The sequence below is a fragment of the Pan troglodytes genome, chromosome 6 (genome assembly GCF_028858775.2).
Source record: "Pan troglodytes isolate AG18354 chromosome 6, NHGRI_mPanTro3-v2.0_pri, whole genome shotgun sequence".
Classification (NCBI taxonomy): domain Eukaryota; kingdom Metazoa; phylum Chordata; class Mammalia; order Primates; family Hominidae; genus Pan; species Pan troglodytes.
Window position 1 is genome coordinate 10429211 of NC_072404.2, and position 16112 is coordinate 10445322.

At 46.6% G+C, this 16112-nt stretch overlaps 1 long non-coding RNA gene across 1 annotated transcript; it reads right to left on the reverse strand.

The window, feature by feature from the left end:
* Nucleotides 1-11399: 11399 nt before the first annotated feature.
* LOC134810482 (uncharacterized) lies at nucleotides 11400-15635 on the reverse strand. Its single transcript, XR_010158726.1, has 3 exons — nucleotides 14928-15635; nucleotides 12299-12442; nucleotides 11400-12005 (listed from the first exon to the last, which is right to left on the reverse strand). It is a non-coding gene; the product is annotated as an uncharacterized LOC134810482 (long non-coding RNA).
* Nucleotides 15636-16112: the final 477 nt, after the last annotated feature.

The window sequence follows — 16112 nt, forward strand, 5'->3', positions numbered from 1 at the left end:
CATCTTTGTGTCCATGTATCCTCATCATTCAGGTCCCACTTGTAAGTAAGAATATGCAGTATTTGATTTTCTGTTCCCAAGTTAGTTTGCTAAGGATAACGGCCTCCAATTCCACCTAAGTCCCCGCAAAGGACATGATCTCATTCTTTTTTATGGCTGCATATTATTCTATGTTGTGTATATGTACCACATTTTCCTTATCTGGTCTATTATTAATGGGCATTTAGGTTGATTCCATGTCCTGGCTATTGTGAATAGTGCTGCAATGAACATATGCGTGACATCGCCTAGACTTCGTCAGACCCACTCTCTGATCCCCTCTCCACCAGGAGTTCCTTTGCCTCTCCTTTCTGGGAAGTGGCCCCATCCCATAGCCTCTGAAAGTTGCACACTGTGAAGGACTTTTGTGTGTCTTTATGGTATGATTTATATTCCTTTGGGTATATACACGAGTTCACTTGTGGATATGGTTTGACTGTGTCCCCATCCAAATCTCATCTTGAATTGTAGCTCCCATAATTCCCACGTGTTGTGGGAGGGACCCAGTGGGAGATAATTGAATCATGAGGGCGGTTTCCCCCATTCTGTTCTCATGGTAGTGAGTAAGTCCCACAACATATGATGATTTTATAAGGGGTCTCCCCTTTTGCTTGACTCTCATTCTCTCTTGTCTGCCACCATGTGAGACATGCCTTTCACCTCCCACCATGATTGTGAGGCCTCCATAGCCACGTGGAACTGTGAGCCCATTAAACCTCTTTTTCTTTATAAAATACTCATTCTTACATGCACATGTATGTTTATTGCAGCACTATTTACAATAGCAAAGACTTGGAACCAGCCCAAATGTCCATCAATGATAGACTCAAGAAAATGTGGCACATATACACCATGGAATACTATGCAGCCATAAAAAAGAATGAGCTCATATCCTTTGCAGGGACATGGATGAAGCTGGAAACCATCATTCTCAGCAAACTAATGCAGGAACAGAAAACCAAACACGGCTTGTTCTCACTCATAAGTGGGAGTTGAACAATGAGAACACATGGACACAGGGAGGGGAACATCACACACTGGGACCTGTTGGGGGGTGGGGGCAAGGGGAGGAAGAACATTAGGACAAATCCCTAATGCATGCAGGGCTTAAAACCTAGATGACGGGCTGATAGGTGCAGCAAACCACCATGACACATGTATACTTACGTAACAAACCTGCATGTTCTGCACATGTATCCCAGAACTTAAAGTAAAATAAATAAATAATTACCCAGTCTCGGGTACGTCTTTTTTTTTTTTTTTTTTTTTTTTTTTCCAGATGGAGTCTCACTTAGTCGCCAGGTTGGAATGCAGTGGCGTGATCTCGGCTCACTGCAACCTCCGCCTCCTGGGTTCAAGTGATTCTCCTGCCTCAGCCTCCCAAGCAGCTGGGACTACAGGTGCCCACCACCATGCCCAGCTAATTTTTGTATTTTTAGTAGAGATGGGGTTTCACCATGTTAGCCAGACTGGTCTTGAACTGTTGACCTGGTCCACTCACCTGGGCCTCCCAAAGTGCTGGGATTACAGGCATGAGCCACCGTGCCCCGCCCCCAGTCTTGGGTGTGTCTTTATCAGCAGCATGAAAATGGACGAATACACCTATACAGCAAACCTATACAAGTACGTCTGCACTGAAAATAAAAGGTTTTTTAAAAAAAGAAAAGAAAGGCCTTAGTTCTTAAGCAATGACTAAAATGTGGGGAAACTCAGGTGGAATTCTGCAACGACACTGAAGTATCACGGTTCAATTTTAGACACAAAAAGCCAGGGAGGCAAAGACACCCACCATGAGCCAAGCTTTGCTGGGTTTGGGGAGGGAAGGGGACAATTGCTGTAATCTTGAGACTGAACAGTGCTGGAGGGAGGATTCAGGACAGCTTGGTAAGGGGCTTAAAAGATATTGACATGTACCCCAAATTGTATTTAATGGCATTTTGCTAAGTAATCTGGTTTCCGGTTTTAGATTCCGATTTTAGTTAGAAAGAGCTTATGCCGGGACACTGGACTGGACAGAAGAGCCACTTTCCTGCCTCACAGGGGCACAGTTTCTTTCTAGAATTCTCTTATGCAGAGTGTCTGTCCAAGATTAAATTGAAGCAGATGGTCCAGGCACGGTGCCTCACGCCTGGAATCCCAGCATTTTGGCAGGTTGAGGCAAGAGGATTGCTTGAGTCCAAGAGTTCAAGACCAGCTTGGGCAACACAGTGAGATCCCTGTCTCTATTTCCTTTTTTTTTTTTTTTTAAGATGGAGTCTCACTCTGTGCCCCAGGCTGGAGTGCAATGGTGTGATCTTGGCTCACTGCAGCCTTTGCCTCCCAGGTTCAAGCAATTCTCCTGCCTCAGCCTCCCAAGCTGGAATTATAGGCACTGGCCACCACACCCAGCTATTTTTTTTTTTTCTGTATTTTTAGTAGACACGGGATTTCACCATGTTGGCCAGGCTGGTCTCAAACTCCTGACTTCAGGTGATCCACCCACCTTGGCCTCCCAAAGTGCTGAGATTACAGGTGTGAGCCACTGCACCCGGCCTCCCTGTCTCTATTTCTAAAAGAAATATGTATATACTAATAATAAATAATTAAATAAATAAATAAAAGAAAGGGGACAGACTTCTCTCTCCATTGCTTAAAAATCTCCTTATATAGCTGGAAAGTAGCAAATTGTAGGAAAGCAAGAGGAAAAGTCCTAGGGGAAGGAAGCCCAGCAATTCCTAAGACATGTGATGTGTCCTAATCCCCAGCTGGTTGACTTATGTGCCTGAGGAGTCTGAGGACATGGCTATCTGGATCTCTGGGCATGAGTGCCCGTCCCTGGGACACCTCTCAGAGCCCAGCTGTCTGGAAAGGCCACCTGTGGGCGTCTAATCCACAGCCCAGCTGAGCCCTCCATGTGCACCGCCTTGGACATCCAGCCCCATGCAGCCTGGAGATGCTGTAGCCCCAGCACTCTGGGCTGGTGACCCCACGAGAGGCCCTGCACAAGAACCGCCCCACCAAACCCTTCCCAAATTCCTTACCCATGAAATCAAAAGCAAAACAAAAATGGTTGTTGTGAGCTGCTAAGCTTAGGGTTGATTTGTTGGGTAGCAGTAGCAATCTGGAACAACTGCCCAGAAGAGATATGCATCTGCCTCCGCCAAGGGAACTGCCGGGGAAGAGCCCCCAGTAGGGAGTCTGTACAGAGTTGTAGAAGGTGGAGAGAGAGGGAGAAAGAGAGAAAGAGGAGAGGGAGGGAAAGAGAGAGAACAGGGAAAGATAAGAGAGAGGGGGAGAGATGTTACCAAAACACCAGGGGTTTGGTCTAGGCCCTGCTGCTCACTGCACAGAAAGCCAATCACTGAGACAATGAGTGTTGCTGAGGGAGAAGGCTTTAATCGGGTGCAGCAGCTGAGATGGGAGCTCAGTCTCAAATCCATCTTCCTGACCCACTAAAGGCCTTTCTTTAGCAGGGAAGAAATGTAACTATGTGTAAGAAAACAGGAACTCGGATAAAACAAAGCCAAGTCTGAAGCTTTAAGAACTTGATCAGATGGGTCAACTTCTATGTTTATCTAAAAAACAAAAAAACTTGTCTATGGGACTACTAGGTTGGTTTCAGAGACAGAAGTAGAGGGAGAGAGAGAAGAGGGAGAGAAGGCAGGGAGAGAGAATGGGAAGGGGGAGAGAGAAAAGGGGGAGGTAGGAGAGGAGAGAGAGAAAGGGGGGAGACAGGAGGGGAGAGAGACAGGAGAGAGAAAGAGAGCAGGGAGAAATAAGAAAAAGAGCAGGGAATGATAAGAGAGAGAGAGGAAAGGGAAAGAGGAGGGGAGAGAGAAAGAGGGGGAGGAAGAGAGAGAAGGGGGAAAGAGGAGGGGAAAAGAGGAAGAAGAGAGTGGAGAGAGAAAGGGGGAGAGGAGGGAGAGGAGAGAGAGAAAGAGGGAGAGAGGAGGAAAAGAGAGGTGAGAGAGGGGAGGGAGAAAGAGGACGGAGAGAGAAGGGGAGAGAGGAGGGAGAGAGGGAAAGAGGGAGAGGGAGAAAATGAGGAGAGAGGAGGAAGAGCGAGGAGGGAGAGGAGGAAGAGAAAGGAGGGAGAGAGGGGGAGAGAGGAGGGAGAGAGAGAGGAGGAAGAGAGAGGAAGGAGAGAGAAAGGGGAGTGAGAAGGGAGAGAGAAAGAGGGAGAGGGAGAAAGATTGGGGATAGACAGGAGAGAGGGGGAAGGTGAGGGAAGGGAGAGAAGAGAGAGAAAGAGGAGGGGAGAGAAAAAGAGGTGAGAGGAGTGAGAGAGAGAGGAGGTGGGGAGAGAGAAAAAGGGCAGAGAGAGAAGAGAGAGGGATGTCTGCACATCTGATCTCCAGGTTCAGAGAGTCAGGAGTTGGCTGACAACATCCACAATGGCATGCTGCCCTGTCCCTCCTCTCTCTAAGCTGCAGAGGGCAGGGAGGAAGCAGGACCATGGAGGGAAGACACCAGCCAGGTCTCCCCTTGCCCTCCGCAGGCTTCCAGCCCAAAGCAGCCCCAAACTAGAAGGGGGATTTAATGCTGAATCCAGCATGGAGCTTTAATTAACATCTCAAATTAGACAATCTGTTCAGTGTTGCTCAACTGGCTTGAGACTGCTTTTGCTTCTGAAACTGACCTGGGACTGTCCCTTGCATAAGAGTGAACCAAAAAACCACGGCCAATCCAGTCTCAATTTGGGGGATGGGCGAAAGTGGAAGTAGGAGAAAAAAAAGCTGCGTTTGATTGTGTCTGGAATTGTGTATCTTCAACACAGTGAAGCCAGCCCCGTGAAATTCAGGATGTTTTCATCTCACGTGCCGGTTTCTAGAAGCCTCATCCTCCTGGATCCTCTCATCTGATTACACTTCAGGTTTATCTGGGCTTTTTTCTCTTAAAAACACAACATTTTTATAGACTCATGTCTAGACTTGCACCTTTTCAAATCTGAGTCTTTTTTTTTTTTTTTTTAGACAGAATTTTCACCCTTTTTACCCAGGCTGGAGTGCAGTGACACAATCTCAGCTCACAGCAACCTCCTCTGCCTCCCGGATTCTAGCGATTCATCTGCCTAAGCCTCCCGAATAGCCGGGATTACAGGCATGCGCCACCATGCCCAGCTAACTTTTTTGTATTTTTAGTAGAGATGGGGTTTCACCATGGTGGCCAGGCAGGTCTCGAACTCCTGACCTCAGGCTATCTGCCCGCCTCGGCCTCCCACAGTGCTGGGATTACAGGAGCGAGCCACCTCACTTGGCCTCTCTAAGTCTTTGTTTGAGTGTTTGTTCAGAGACAGGGTCTCTCTCTGTCACCCAGGCTGGACTACAGTGGTGTGATCATAGCCCACTGCAGCACTCCTGGGTTCCAGGAATCCTTCAGGAACTCCTGGGCTCAATTAATCCTCTTGCCTCAGCCCCTCCAGTAGCCAGGACTACAGGCATGTGCCCCCATGCTGGGCTTTTTTTTTTTTTTGACAGGACCTCACTCTGTTGTTGCCCATGCTGGAGTGCAGTGGTGTGATCATGGTTCACTACAGCCTCAGACTCCTGGCCTCAAGCAATCCTCCTGCCTTAGCCTCCCAAAGCGCTGGGATTACAGGTGTGAGCCACCGCACCCGACATCCCTGAGTCCTTACATTGTTGCCTGGCCATGCACTCTCTGCCCACCACCACTCTCAACACTTTGGAAGCATTTAATTCACCAGAAGGGTGACGGGGTGATGGTTTTACAGGTCCTAGGAAGAACACACAATGTCACACTCACGTAAGTGTGCATGCTCACACCCAAATCAGACACACCCTAAAGCTGTTCAGTGTTGCTCAGAAACACCCTCAGGAGATCGCTGGTGGGTTTGATTCCCGCCCTGCTCACACCGGCTTCTCATTCCCATCAGGCCCACAGTGCAAACCCCTTGAGCAAGCACAGCCAGTGGGGAAAGGCCCCTCGGTGGGCAGACGCAACACAGGCCCCACAGGGACAGCTCTTCAGATTTTCACATTTTTCCTAAAATGTCAGAAACCTGGATTTTTAATTTTATTTATTTTTTGGTAACTCTCCTGATTTCTCTATGCTGGCAACAAAATAAAAATAATTTTAAAACATTCAATGAGCCAAGCAAAACAAATATATGCACCCGATTCCAAACAGGCTTACAACCTCTGATTGACAGCGAGGTCTCCTCCATCATAAATCACAAGGGCAATGATGGTATTACCTGCATTGGAGCTGGATTCAGCAGAGAAAAGGAGGTAGGGCTGAGGAGATGAGTCACAGCCGTCTCTTTGCCATGGAAACCCCAGGGGAGGAGGCTTTTTTTTTTTCTGTAGTAAGAGATCAATGAGAGATTAATAATAATCCTGTACATTGATGCAGCACTTCAAACTTGAGTGCTTGCCCATCTATAATCTCATTTGATCCCTAGAACAGCCCCGTGAGCTTGTCAAGAATGCCTGACACTCTCTAACCTGATAAAGGCAGATAAAGACCCAGGCAATTTCACACACAGAAAGAAAGAAGGTGGGGAAAGGTAATGGGAGAACCCAGGTTTTAGTGGAAGGGCTCAGAAAGAGTTCATTTTTCTTTGCTTTTATCTGATATTGCTGTCTCTCTCTCTCTCTTTCTTTCTCCCTTTCTCCCTCTTTCTCTTTAAGAGACAAGGTCTTGCTCTACTGCCCAGACTGGAATGCAGTGATGCAATCATAGCTCACTGCAGCCTCAACATCTCAGGCTCAAGTGTTCCTCCCACCTCAGCCTCCTGAGTAGCTGGGACCACAGGCACGCACCAACACATCTGGCTAATTCTTTCATTTTTTTTTTGAGATGCAGTCTTGCTGTGTTGCCCAGGCTGGAGTGCAGTGGTGCAATCTCAGCTCACTGCAAACTCTGCCTTCAAGTGATTCTCCTGCCTCAGCCTCCCGAGTAGCTGGGATTACAGGCATGCACCACCATGCCCAGCTAATTTTTGTACTTTTAGTAGAGACAGGGTTTCACCATGTTAGCCAGGCTGGTCTCAAACTCCTAACCTCAGGTGATCCACCCACCTCGGCCTCCCAAAATGCTGGGATTACAGGCGTGAGCCACCTCGCCCGGCCTAATTCTTTAATTTTGTTTAGAGATGTGATCTCACTATGTTGGCCAGGCTGGTCTCAAACTCCTGGCCTCAAGTGATTCTCCCATCTCTGCCTCCCAAAGTGCTGGGATTACAGACATGAGCCACTGCGTCCAGCCTGTCTGCTCTGTTATACCCTGTCTCTGTGAAAGACGATTTTGCTTTGCAGTTGCAGAAGGTAAGAGACAAGGGTGTTTCTGCCATGAGAGGAAAGGCAGCAGCGGGAGTGAGAACACCAGCTGGCAAAACAAGACACAGCTGGCAAGATTTGCGAAGAAAATACGGCCTGGTGGTTGAGGATCCAGAGATGACCTTCACTGACTTGTCGATGTCACAAGCATCAAACCTGGCCCAACCTCCATGGAGTCCATTCGCATAAAAATCATTAACTGGAGCCAATCTTCACAATCTGGTGACTCAGAGGTAAATGTTCTTTTATCAAAAGTGGAGTGAACATAACCATTAGGATGGTTACTCTAAAAGAAAATAACAGAAAATTACAAGTGTTGGTGAGGATGTGGAAGCATTGGAACCCTTGTGCCCTATTGGTGGGTATGTAAAAGGTGCGACCACTGTGGAAAGCTGAATGGCAGTTCCTTAGGAAAGTAAACATAGAGTAGCCAGGCGCGGTGGCTCACACCTGTAATCCCAGCACTTTGGAAGGCTGAGGCGGGCAGATCACCTGAGGTCAGGAGTTCAAAACCAGCTTGGCCAACATGGCGAAACCCCATCTCTACTAAAAATACAAAAATCAGCCAGGCATGGTGGTGCATGCCTGTAATCTCAGCTACTCAGGAGGCTACTAAAGCAGGAGAGTCAGAGGTTCTGATTCTGCCTGGAAGGCAGAGGTTTCAGTGAGCTTAGATCATGCCACTGCACTCCAGCCTGGGCAACAGAGTAACACTCCATCTCAAAAAAAGAAAAAGAAAAAGAAAAAGAAAATTAAACATAGAGTTACCCTATGACCCAGCAATTCCATGTCTGGGTATATACTCAAAAGAATTGAATGTACATGTATGTTTATTGCAGCACTGTTTACAATAGCAAAGACTTGGAATCAAACCAAATGCCCACCAATGATAGACTGGATAAAGAAAATGTGGCACATATACACCATGGAATACTATGCAGCCATAAAAAAAGGATGAGTTCATGTCCTTTGCAGGGACATGGATGAAGCTGGAAACCATCATTCTCAGCAAACTATCACAGGAACAGAAAACCAAACACCACATGTTCTCACTCATAAATGAGAGTTGAACAATGAGAACACATGGACACAGGGAGGGGAACATCACATGCCAGGGCCTGTCAGGGGGCCGGGGGTTAGGGGAGGGATAGCATTAGGAGAAATACCTAATGTAGATGCCGGGTTGATGGGTGCAGCAAACCACCGTGGCACATGTACACCTATGCAACAAACCTGCACGTTCTGCACATGTATCCCAGAACTTAAAGTATAACAATAATAAAAAATTGAAAGCAGGGTCTCAAAAAATATTTGCACACCCACGTTCATAGCAGCGTTATGTATCACAAGAGTCAAAAGGTAGACGAGACACAGGTACCCACGAACAGATGGATGAATGAACAAAATGTGGCCTGTCATACAATGGAGTATTTTTCGGCCTTTAAAAGGAGATAAATTCTGACACCTGCTCCAACATGGATGGACCCTGAGGACATTACGCAGAGTGACATAAGCCGTTCCCCGAGAGACAAATACTATACGATTCCACTTATAGGAGGCACCTAGAGTCATCAAACTCATAGGGACAGAAAGTAAAATGATGGTTGCCAGGGAGAAGGGAGGAGGGAGAGTGAGTGTTTAATGGGAACGGAGTTCAAGATCACAAGATGAGAAAGTTCTGGAGATGAATGGATGGTTGCACAACCATGTGAATTAACACTCCTGAACTCACACTCAAAAATGGTTAAGATGGGGCCGGGTGCAGTGGCTCACGCCTGTAATCCCAGCACTTTGGGAGGCCGAGACGGGTGGCTCACCTGAGGTCAGGAGTTCTAGACCTGCCTGACCAACATGGTGAAACCCCATCTCTACTAAAAATACAAAAATTAGCTGAGTGAGGTGGTGCACGCCTGTAATCCCAACTACTCGGAAGGCTGAGGCAGGTGAATCGCTTGAACCCAGGAGGCAGAGGTTGCAGTGAGCTGATATTGTGCCACTGCACCCCAGCCTGGGCGAGATAGAGCGAGACTCCATCTCAAAAAAAAAAAAGGTTAAGATGGTAAATTTTATGCTACATGTATTTTCCACAATGTTTTAAAGAATGTAAATGGCCAGATGCAGTAGCTAATGCCTGTAATCCAGCTCTTTGGGAAGCTGAGGCAGGAGGATCACTTGAGTCCAGGAGTTCAAGACCAGCCTGGACAACATAGTGAGACCTCCATAGCTACAAAAAATAAAAAATTAGCCAGGCTTGGCGGTGCACACCTGTAGTCCTGGCTACTCTGCAGGCTGAGGCAGGAGGATGGCTTGAGCCCAGGAGTTCAAGGCTGCAGTGAGCTGTGATCGTGCCACTGCACTCCAGCCTGGGCTACAGAGCGAGAATTTGTCTCTAAAAATTAACTCTTTATGTTAAAAATTAATTTTTTTAAAATTAAGGTGGGGTGAAGTCTCAAGAATAAATGCATTCTCTTGAAGCCCAGCCTCCCTCTGCTCCCAGCTTTGGCTTCAACAGTTTCACCCTCCTTCCAAACTCCTCCATTACACTCTGCTGGTCTAAACTTGGGTAGGTTTGCCAATTCTGCTTCCTCTGCCTAGAATCCTCTTCCCTCCTTTATCCTATTTTTTGGCCAAACCCAGCTCAAACACCAGGTTTTGGAAGCCTTTTCCATCCTGACCACCCAACCCGCCCTGAAAGTCACCTGCTCTCCCACTGGGCCACGGCTTTGCCTGGACTGTATTTCCATCAGCCTCCTCTCATAGAGCACTTACGGCTACTTGTGCACATGTGCATCTCCCCTATCAGCCATGGGGGGTGTTTTGGGGAAGGTGCATGAAGGATTGGTGGGAACCAAGCCTTTTCTCACCCACCCAGGACAGAGAGGAAAGACCCAAATACTAGGCCGGGCGCAGTGACTCATGCCTGTAATCCCAGCACTTTGGGAGGCTGAGGTGGGCGGATCACCTGAGGTCAGGGGTTCGAGACCAGACTGGTCAACATGATGAAACCCCATCTCTACCAAAAATACAAAAAATTAGCTGGGTGTGGTGGCACGTGCCTGTAATCCCAGCTACTAGGGAGGCTGAGGCAGGAGAATCGATTGAACCCAGGAGGTGGAGGTTACAGTGAGCTGAGATCACGCCACTGCACTCCAGCCTGGGTGACAAGAGAGAAACTCTGTCTCAAAAAACAAAGGGAAAAAAAAAAGACCCAAATACTTGGAGACTGAATTTAATTAAAATGGGATTGTAATGGCCTTAAACATGCATGCTCATGACCTCATGGTGAATCTTCCACCTCTCTAGATTGTCAGCATGCGTAGGTTCCTGAGCTGGTGTTGCTGCAATTTTGGGGCATCTCTAGGGGCCATGAGGGCCCCATGAGTCTCATGGAACAGATGAAACCAATGGGAGATGGGTTAGGTGTGCAGCATGGTCCTAGGCTTAAGATTCCTCAGTAAACTGTGCCCAGCAGGGGAGGTGCCCATTGTTAAAGAAATGTGCCTAGTGACTGTCGGGCGCAGTGGCTCACACCTGTAATCCCAGCACTTTGGGAGGCCGAGGTGAGTGGATCACAAGGTCAGGAGTTCAAGACCAGCCTGGCCAAGATGGTGAAACCCGTCTCTACTAAAAATACAAAAAAATTAGCTGGGCGTGGTGGCGGACGCCTGTAATCCCAGCTACTCAGGAGGCTGAGGCAGAGAATTGCTTGAACCCGGGAGGTGGAGGTTGCAGTGAGCTGAGATTGCACCACTGCACTCCAGCTTGGGCGACAGAGCGAGACTCCGTCTCAAAAAAAAAAAGAAATGTGCCTAGTGACACATGAGGCCTGGGAAACTGGCATGGGGAGGTACTGAATAATGAAAACACTTTCAAAAGACAACGTTGGACACCATCATGCACTTAACCTAACTCAAGCCTTCAGGGCACTGGGGCCAGATTCCCAAGAAAAAGATTATAATAAACAGTAAAAGAGATCAATAATTTTTCAAAGGGCTCTACCCCCTGGGATATTTAAAAGCCCACGGGAAGGCTAGAAGTAAAGATGGCAGGAAGAAATGAGAGTCTAGAAATAGACACACACATATATCATCAATTGATTTATTACAAAGGTGCCAAGGCCATTGGAAGGAAAAGGGATAGTCTCTTCAACAAGTGGTGCTGGAACCACTGAATATTCTTATGCCATAAATAATAAGAAACGTCCACCCTGACCTCACACTGTGTAAAATATTAACTCAAAATGGATCATAGACCCAAATGTAAGAGTTGAATTCATAAAGCATCTAGAAAAAAGCAGTGGAGAACATCTTCGTGACCTTTGGTTAGGAAGAAATTTCTTAGATATGACACCAAAAGCACAATCTATAATAGAAAAAAGAGATAAATTGGATTTCGTCTCAATTTAAAATATTTGCTTTTCAAAACCACCATTAAGAAAATGGAAAGACTGGGCTCAGTGGCTCAGTCCTGTAACCCAAGCACTTTGGGAGGCTGAGGCAGGAGGATGGCTTGAGTCCAGCAGTTTGAGACCAACCTGGGCAACATAATGAGACCTCACATCTACAAAAAAAAAAAAAAAAAAAAGAGGTGGGAGGATCGCTTGAGCCTAGGAGGTCAAGAGGCTGTAATGAGCCGTGAGTGTGCCACTGCACTCCTGCCTGGGTGACAGGAGTGAGATCCTGTCTCCCCCTGAAAAAAAAAAAAAAAAATAGACAAGTCACAGACTGAGAAAAATATTTGTAAAACATGTGTGTGATTAAAAAAAAAAAACTTTTATCTAGAATATATAAAGAACTTCTACAATTTAGTAATAGGAAGACAAACAACCCAATTTAAAAAAAAGTAAAGGGCTGGGCACAGTGGCTCATGCCTATAATTCCCAGCAATTTGGGAGGCCAAAGTGGGCCAATCTCTTGAGCCCAGGACTTCAAGACCAGGGCAATGTGGCAAAATCCCATCTCTCCAAAAAATACAAAAATTACCTGGGCATAGTAGCACATGCCTGTAGTCCCAGCTACTCAGGAGGCTGAGGTGAGAGGATCGCTTCAGCCTGGGAGGCTGAGGTTGCAGTGAGCCAAGGTCATGCCACTGCACTCCATTGTCAGTGTGGGTGACCGAGCAAGACCCTGCCTCAAAAAAGAAAAAACATAAGTAAAATATGTGAATAGACAATCTATCAAAAAGTTATATAGGTAGCTAGTATATGCACAGGCATTATTAGTCATTAGTTGGATGCCAATTTAAACCACTATGAGATACCATTAACATCTATTAGAAGAGCTATAATCAAAAAGATTGTCAATTTGCACGGATATGGAGCAACTAAAACTCTCAAACATCGTGGATGGGAATATAAAATTGAAAAGCAGTTTGGCAATTTCTTTAAATTTTAAGCATACATCTATCACATAAACCTTATCATGCGAATCAGCAGTTCCACTCCTGGGTATCTACCCAAGAGAAATGAAAACGTGTGCACACAAAGTGATGGGCACAAATGTTCATAGCAGCTTTGATCACAAGAGCCTCCAACTGGATATGGTGCTGATGTCCATCAACTAATGAACAGATAAACAGATTGTGATGTAGATACACAGTAGACTATAATCAATAATAACAAGGAATGAACTCCTGAGGCCTGGTATTAGTCTGTTCTTGCATTGTTATAAAGAAATGCCCGAGACTGGGTAATTTATAAAGAAAACAGGTTTAACGAGCTCACGGTTCCTCAGGCTGCATGGGACGCATGGCTGGGGAGGTCTCAAGAAACTTACAATCATGGCAGGAGGCGAAGGAGAAGCAGGCAGGTCTTTTTTTTTTTTTTTTTTTTTTTTTTTTTTTTTTTTTTTTTTTTTTTTTTTGAGACAGAGTGTTGCTTCGTTGCCCAGGCTGGAGTGCAGTGGCGTGATCTCGGCTCACTGCAAGCTCCACCTCCCTGGTTCACGCCATTCTCCTGCCCCAGCCTCCCGAGTAGCTGGGACTACAGGCGCCCGCTACCACACCCGGCTAATTTTTTGTATTTTTAGTAGAGACGGAGTCTCACCATGTTTGCCAGGATGGTCTGGATCTCCTGACCTCGTGATCCGCCCACCTCGGCCTCCCAGTGCTGGGATTACAGGCGTGAGCCACCGCGCCCAGCCGCAGGCAGGTCTTACATGGCCAGAGCAGGAGGAACAGAGAGGAGCGAGGCACTGTACTCTTTTAAACAACCAGATCTGGTGAGAACTCTATCACGAGAACAGCACCAAAGGGGGAAATCCAATCCCATGATCCAATCACCTCCAACCAGGCCCCACCTCCCACATTGGAGATTACAATTCGACATGAGATTTGGGCGGGGACACAAATCCAAACCATATCAGACATTAAACACTATGAATGAAACTTAAAAACATTATGCTAAGTAAAAGAAGGTCAACATGAAAACCTGCATATTGGACAATTTCCTTTATGTGATATTTCCAGAAAGGGCAGAACTTCAAAGATAGTAAACCAAGCAATAATTGCCTGAGTTTGGGGTTAGAAACAGGTACAACGGGCCAGGCACGGTGGCTCACGCCTGTAATCCCAGCACTTTGGGAGGCCGAGACCATCCTGGCTAACACGGTAAAACCCCGTCTCTACTAAAAATACAAAAAATTAGCCGGGCGAGGTGGCGGGCACCTGTAGTCCCAGCTACTTGGGAGGCTGAGGCAGGAGAATAGTGCGAACCCCGAGGGGGCGGAGCCTGCAGTGAGCCAAGATCGCGCCACTGCACTCCAGCCTGGGCGACAGCGACACTCGGTCTCAAAAAAAAAAAAAAAAAAAAGGCACAATGAAATTTTGAGGGTGGTGGAAGTGCTGTAAAGCTGGATGGTGGTCATGTTGCAGAACCGTATAAATTTACTAAAAATCATTGAACTGTACACTTAAAATAGCTGCATTTTATGGTATGTAAATTATACTTCAATAAACCTATTGTTTAATCTGCTACACGTTACTCAGAAATTCTACCCCCAAGAATCTATCCTAACTATATGTTAGCAAAAATACAAAATGACCCATGCATTAGTCTATTTATTAAAACATTTTTAAATAAACAAAAGGCTGAAAACAACCCAAATGTTCATTGATGGGGACTGATTGCATTATCTGTAGTATATCCATAAAATGGAGTACTCTCCACCTATAAAAAACATAAAGTAGATTACAACATACGTTACACAATAAATTCCAGAAAACATTGTTAAATGAAAAAAAATAAATTGGCAGAAGAGTTCCGTTAGTGAAGAGGAGTTTAAAAAAAGAATATGAGACCAGGTACAGTAGCTCACGCCTGCAAGCCCAGCAGTTGGGAGGCTGAAGCAGGATTGATTGAGGCCAGGAGTTCGAGCCCATCCTGGGCAACATAGTGAGACCTTGTCTTTACAGAAGTTTAAAAATCAGCTGGGTGTGGTGGTGCACACCTTTAGTCCCAGCTACTTGGGAGGCCGAGGTGGGAGGACTGCTTGAGCCAGGGAGTTCAAGGCTTCAGTGAGCTATGATTGCACCACTGCAGTCCAAAAAAAAAAAAAAAAAAATTGAAGGTTTTGGAGGAGGTTTTTTGTTGTATGTCTTTTCAATTTTGCTTACCAGAGATTCTCTTGCCTGTGCCCCCTTCAGTGTGGAACAGTAATGCGGCTAAGGCCTTGTCAAGCTCTACATCAACAGTTGGCACAACTCCCCTCGTTACAACTTTCAGCCACAAACAGTACTTTCATCCATCTGGTAACCCGGAAGTCATGTGAGATGAGTTCATGGGAAGAAGGTGGACTGAGGAAGCCTAATGAGTTGGCCATGGTGAGCAGGTAAATGCTTAACAACTGGCTCTCCAAGGGAAAAACCAGTTTGTAGTGTGTGCCAATTCCTGTGATGTAAATACTCCCATTGCGTCCGGAAATGGTGGGTTCTTGGTCTCACTGACTTCAAGAATGAAGCCGCGGACCCTTGCGTTGAGTGTTACAGCTCTTAAGGTGGCGCGTCTGGAGTTTGTTCCTTTTGATGTTCGGATGTGTTCGGAGTTTCTTCCTTCTGGTGTGTTCGTGGTCTCGCTGGCTCAGGAGTGAAGCTGCAGACTTTTGCGGTGAGTGTTACAGCTCTGGAAGCGGCGCGTCTGGAGTTGTTCATTCCTCCCGGTGGGCTCGTGGTCTCGCTGGCTTCAGGAGTGAAGCTGCAGATGTTCGCGGTGAGTGTTACAGCTCATAAAGGCAGTGTGGACCCAAACAGCGAGCAGTAGCAAGATTTATTGCAAAGAGCGAAAGAACGAAGCTTCCACAGTGTGGAAGGGGACCCGAGTGGGTTGCCACTGCTGGCTCGGCAGCCTGCTTTTATTCTCTTATCTGGCCCCACCCTCATCCTGCTGACTGGTAGAGCCGAGTGGTCTGTTTTGACAGGGTGCTGATTGGTGCGTTTACAATCCCTAAGCTAGACACAAAGGTTCTCCACCTCCCCACTAGATTAACTAGATACAGAGTGTTGACACAGAGGTTCTCCAAGGCCCCACCACAGCAGCTAGATAGTGTCTATTGGTGCACTCACAAACCCTGAGCTAGACACAGGGTGCTGATTGGTGTGTTTACAAACCTTGAGCTAGATACAAAGTGCCGATTGGTGTATTTACAATCCCTGAGCTAGACATAAAGGTTCTTCAAGGCCCCACCAGAGCAGCTAGATACAGAGTGTCGATTGGTGCACTCACAAACTCTGAGCTAGACACAGGGTGCTGATTGGTGTGTTTACAAACCTTGAGCTAGATACAGAGTGCCGATTGGTGTATTT